Source organism: Anarrhichthys ocellatus, unplaced genomic scaffold, assembly GCF_004355925.1.
Source record: "Anarrhichthys ocellatus isolate YVR2014 unplaced genomic scaffold, GSC_Weel_1.0 scaffold1, whole genome shotgun sequence".
NCBI lineage: Eukaryota > Metazoa > Chordata > Actinopteri > Perciformes > Anarhichadidae > Anarrhichthys > Anarrhichthys ocellatus.
The window spans coordinates 18024513-18030805 of NW_022280031.1; positions in this window are offsets into that span (position 1 = coordinate 18024513).

Sequence of the window (6293 nt, forward strand, 5' to 3'; positions counted from 1 at the left end):
ATTTTAGCAAATGGCTGCAATGAAACAAAGAGTGAAAAATTTAAAGGGGTCTGAATACTTTCCGTACCCACTGTATTTGTCACATAACTGCTGAACACAAGTAACGCCACTTCCATAGTTTCTTTAACACAAATCATGATCATGCATGTAACGAGCAGAAATGGACACATGTTGCTGAAATTTGTTGGAAAACTCACATAACGGCAACACTGTTGCATACGGCGATGCGCTTAGCATGTCCATGTTAACATATGGCTTGTTGACATATAGAGCTCCTGGCTTGTTATGACCGCACCGACAATACTGTACGTGTCTGGAGGACTTAGCTTCACGCTGCTGGCTTCCCACCGGACCCTTTGTTCGACTCCTAAAGGGTTATTGTCACAGTCCGCTACAGGACAATGCATGGGTTGATGTCATGCATGCTGTAATTATCAGGGACCAGTGGACAGGAGTTATTTCGCCGTGGAAAAATAAAAAACATGTTTTTAGGAGTGGATGGTTGGTGCTTGCTGACACCACCCACATGAGGATGGACATTTCAAAATAGCAGACACACAGAGCCTGATGTGTACGTGAGCAACCAGTGTTATTATTATCGGTATGCCTTATCAACATAATATCATGTCTTCACTACAGTATCAGCCGTTCTGGTTATTTTGGGACAAATATCACCTGTTTTAAGGAAAAGATTGAGGTCTTGGTAAAACACTAAATAAGTAAACACTGTCTTGAGACAGACAGGATATGAACCCAGGTCCCTCTGTCGTCAAGGGCTTTGTGCACCATCTAAATAATCCACCAAGCACCTCACATGGTGGTGCATGGCTCCTGTATTCACCGTTCAGGTTACCAGGCCATGCAGTGGTATCATATGACGGAATACTTTGCTGACTTAATCCAAACCAATCAGCAGGCAAACATGTTTACAATATACATTTACATAATCGAAAGTCAGAGTTTACTATGTAGCAGAGGTGGGACCAAGTCATTGTTGTGCAAGTCTCAAGTCAAGTCAGTAACGTAAAGTTAGTTCTTCAAAGTTCTCTCCTGCACGTTGGTTGGATGCTGTCTGATTGGTTCACACAAAGTGGAGCTTGGAATTAAGTGTCAACTTGGTGGAAATGAATATTGTTCAGGTTAGTTGATTCAGGAAATCATCTTTGGGCTTGTGGGAAGGTATTGAGTATTTCGAAGTGAAAAGGCTGAAGTTTAAGTGATGCTACAAGTCATTGCTGTTAAAGTTCAGTTGCTCGTCTTTTTGATTCGTGGTCCTCTTCTTCTTCCATTTCATCCGTGTCCGAGTCGTCGGTCAAGTCTGTTGGGGGTTGGAGAGAAGTCCTCGTCAACGGTGACCGGCTGTCCTCATGGCTCCATGCCTCCATGTTGAGCTAGCAGCTACTGTCAATCTGAAATTTGATGGGGCGGCCTAACGCCCATTCATCTATTGGCTGCTGTAAATACCAACGATCCCTTGCTAGCTTTCACTTTTTACAGGAAACGCGTGCATGATGTGAACTCACAGAGCACTCTGCTAGCCCATTCATGGGAATTTTATTATCTTCAGGTTTTTACATAGACTGTATACAATATGGATGTTTTCTCTCTCCGTGACGTCTGCCGTACGTTGTTGTGATGCTCAAAGTGGGCGGCTCTTGCCGTCGTCATCTTGGCAGCAACGGCACAGCCTAACATGGCTGTAAACATGTTTATTCCTGCTGTTCAGTTGGGCATGTTAACATAAAGGTCTATGGGGATTGACTCGCTTTAGGAGCCAGCTTCAAGTGGACACTTGAGGAACTGTAGTTTTCGGCACTTTCCTTTTTTTTAGCACTGGATGTTACTGCTTGGTTTTTCATTAATATACAGAAAATATAAAACATGTTGAATGAATCAAGAGTCATCTTTTCATGGGGCTGATATGAATTGGCCACAATGTTGTGTTTCATGTTCATGTAGGGGTGGCAGTGTACTCCTTGTGTGTAATTTGTTGTTATTTCAGCTATATATCAAAGCATGCAGGACATGAGTCCCATGTATTCCCCACATGCTTCCTGTCATGTTCCTAAACCTTCAAGGCCAGCAGCTCGTCACAAACTTTACTCAAATATTTGTTTCTTTGATCTTTGCAGCTTCCTCTGTCGGAGGATGGCGTGATGAAAACACACTAAATGCTACCTAAATGTTTAGAAATATGGTGAACATTAGTATCTGAATGATCACCATCTGCTTCCTTAACACCTGCGGAGGCATTATGGACAGCAGAGACGACAGCTCGTCAACACGACTGACAGGTTGTAATGAGCTGAGGGGGACGACTAAACACCCTCTCTACTTCCTGTCTGAAACGGTATATTGACTTTAACTTTTTAAATTGAAGTTTGTCTGTTTCCCCCGAATGACAGATGTCCCGTCTTCACTTGTTGTCTGAGTACAGAATCATCTGTTGCTGTTTAAAGCTACAATAAAAAACATTATGCCACTTTATGTGTGAAATACAAATGAATTTAAAGGCAGATGATGCAGATTTTCAGAACAAAACGATGTTTAGCTTAAAACAAAAGAATAATATATGAAGGTTCCTCAAATAACTCTTGAATAAGTTCCCACAAGAACATCGATGGTACTTTCACAAAACTCTGCTCTCGTGGTTCATAGCATCGGTGGACGGTTAGGAGTGAAACAACATCAAGGGCCCCAGAGAATGAATAATAGTAGCTTCAAGCAGCAATGAATGGAAAGCAAAATGTGAAAGAGTGCAAATATAAAATATACAACAACAATAAGTAGCAAATGACAATGACAAAAAACTCTGTATTGTATTGAAAATCATGCAAGTAAAAATGTCTGTCTAAAATGTAGTGGAGCGGTATGAAGTAACGTATAATGGAAATACTCAAGTAAAGCACAACTACTTCAAACTTGTACAGAAGTTGAGTTAATGTTCTTTGTTTCCTTCCACCAGGAAAACGCACGAAAAAAAACCACGTTGTCATTCATGTATGATGATGAATCGGAAGATGCAAATGGTCTTTTTTGTCTTGTCTCTTCCAGATATTTGTGTGTGTGTGTGTGTGTGTGTGTGTGTGTGTGTGTGTGTGTATTCATCTCAACAGTTCTCTGCAGCAGAAGACCACTCAATGTGGGCACAAAGACTATAAGATAGACCCACGAAAGAAAGCGAAGCACGCAAAATCATCTAATTTGACCAAATAAGAAATCTTGCAGATGGACAACGGCTGAAATTTAGCAGTTGGAGGTTTGAAGCAGTTCACATATTTGAAAAAAATGGAAAAACTCATTTACAGTACCATGTTTGGTTTTCCAGCCATCACCACAAAGACACACTTTCAAGTGCGTTGCTCTTTTTCTGAATTGATCATAATTGACTCGATTTTGGTCAATTAAGACAAAGCACAGCAGGCAAAAACATGGATGCGTCATGACATTTGCAGTAGAAGCAGAGCAGAAGTTCGGTCCAACGTAGATGACCGGTAGGTTTAGAAATGGCCCTTTAATGTAAATTACAACCAGAATCACCAGAAACTTTATTTTATTTCTTGTTGTTGAGGCTGATTCTATGTCTCCTCCTCAATGTCTCACTGAGTAAAATAATATTCTCACATATATCAACTATATTGGCTAAACTCTCCAATGAAGATACATGAGAGCTTCCAGAACTCCTAAATGAGTAATATTATACAGTTGGCTACTTATCTTCAAAACTGGTCAAAAACCTGAAGTTATCATCCAGTGTTTTGAATTTTCTTGGACCCAAGGAGCTAAATGTTAAACTATTGTTCCTAAACCATTTTGACCTTTTTGACAAAGTAATCTGAGTTCATAAAATGTTTCCAGGAGTGCAGGTCTTGACCTGGACCAGATGCACCGAGTTAAACTCATGAAATGTTTACGTTGTTTGTTCAGTTTCTATAGTTATATTATTTGTTTCTGACATAGTGGAGGAAAGCCGAACGCTTTGATGGGATTTAATCTTAAACAGGATCCTGAGGGACTCAACCACTCGGCTCTACCAGAGCGGCGATGTTTTCTTCCTAAATTGTCAAATCAACCCAAAACTAAAGTGTTTACAGGATTCTTCTGGAATACTCAGCTGCTGGTTGATGGAGCTGTTTTGATCGTGGAGCTTTGTGGCAACTGGCCGCCCAGGGTGTCATTGTGCCGCCACAAGGTCTACGAGAAACAGCCGTTAAGGCTCGGACCGCAGTTAACCATGTGGTTCCCCACATCGACCAGGAGGAGGAGGAGGAGGAGGAGGAGGAGGAGGAAGGAGAGAATCAGCCAGGGAAGTAAAAACAGGAAAGAGTGAGTGGGTGCAAACTATAAGCTCTTAAAATGTCCTTGTCCTCTGTCACCTCAAAAGCTGCCTTGGTGCCTCCCTTTTATTGCTGGTATAATTTATAATAACACAGATTTATTTGCTTCAGATTAATGTGGACATATTTCTCATGGACATAGTGTGGGTTTAGACAGCGTCAGTCATGATAGATTATAAGGAAGGAAGGAGCTCAACAAGAGGCACTGAGATACTTTAATAAAGAAGGGAATGAAAGTGATAAAGTGAGGGATGAAGTAATCAGTGGAGAGAGAGAGAGAGATGGGTGAAGTAAAATATCTCTATCTGCCCGGGAGCCCTTGAGGTAGACGGACTGACGCCACACACATGCGTGACAGATGGACACTGCTTGGTGATGTGACATCCTGAACCCATGCAGCTATTTACCTCTAAGCAAAGTCAGCTGGCCATCCTGAGCAAATATGCAACCATCTGATTTGGCTGAGGTGACCCGTGAAGGCCTGTCGTCCAGAGATTAATATCAGCGTTGATCTGATTTGCATTCTACTTTTAATGCGAAACAAATAACTGGCAGAGCCTTTGCAAGACATTTGTCCGAGTACAGTGTGCTGCAAATGTATTCAACCCCCTTGGATTTGTTTTCCCTTTTTTGTTGCATTACAACCTGGAATTAAAATGTATTTGGATTTTATGTAATGGACCGACACAAAATAGTTAAAATTGGTTTAGTGAAATGAAAACAAATTGTTTAAAAAAATCCTAAGAAATATAAGCTGAAATGTGGTCTGATCTCCTTTGCGATGAATCCCCTAAATAGGATTGTGTGTTGTCCATAGGACACCTTGAAGCCGTACACTGCACAGAGCTATAGGCGTTATGGAAGAACCAGAAGAAAAGCCACTGCTCAAAGAATAATGCTTAACAAAGCTAGTGAAGTTTGAGGTGTGTTTTCCGTAATGATGTTACGTTGTTTACATTTTACTCAGTTCATATATTCATTAAAAACCTCGCCATGTTTTTCTTAAACCTTACGAAGTGTTTTTGTTGCCTAAATTTGAATGCACCCATTTCAAGTTAAAGACGATGCAATGACACGCAAAACGCCTAAAATGTTATGTTGTGACACGTAATGTCCTTAAAATGTCGTAAATACCTTCCTGCAGGATGCAACACCTTAGCGATGAGGTTTGAATACAGAACTTGGATCAAAGTAATGAAATGATCACCAACCATTGTGACGTACTGTAGTGCTGCCCATAGAGAAAGGATGGATGTTAAGGAGTCAGTGTTATTAAGAGAGATCAATGATGTGCAGATGCTGGCATGCGTTTTCTCAGACAACGTAAAAACAACCTTAGATCTTCATAAATTGGAAGATGCATATTGCAAAGGCGCACCTTTGCAATGGTGGTTCTCAAGTCTTGGGTGTTGAACCACATGCTTTCTGCTCTAGGCATCTCTACTGGTTAGGATGTTTTGTGCCAAGGTGTCCAACCACAAACAAATCGGTTACCAAAAGGCAACTTGCTTTTGACAGGGGAATCTGGAGCAATGTGGTTTGGATAAGTCATATTCATACCCCGCTGATGCAGAACCAATTAAACCCAAACTAAACACGAACCTAATAGATCAGACGTGTTGTTTTGCTTCTCAGCAGAAATAAAGTTCCACTGTGAGACAGAAACCTGAAAGCAGAGGGTTTGGAAGCTGCTTTTGTTACAACTAATTAAAAATACCAGACTAATGATTGAAAGATGGTTTGTGTTGCATCCACAGAAACAGGAGCCTCAAAGACTGTTCCTGACCAGTTCCATTTATTGTTAATTAGTTTTCTTGATTAGTTGTAGTGAGTAAAAGTGTCTGTTTTCAGTATCGTCAGCCCAGAGCTGATTCATCTCCTCGGTGTCAGACTGGAAGTACAGTTGGCTTCGTATGATGTTTATGATCATCAGTCTGTTGCAAACAGTCAGCAGCA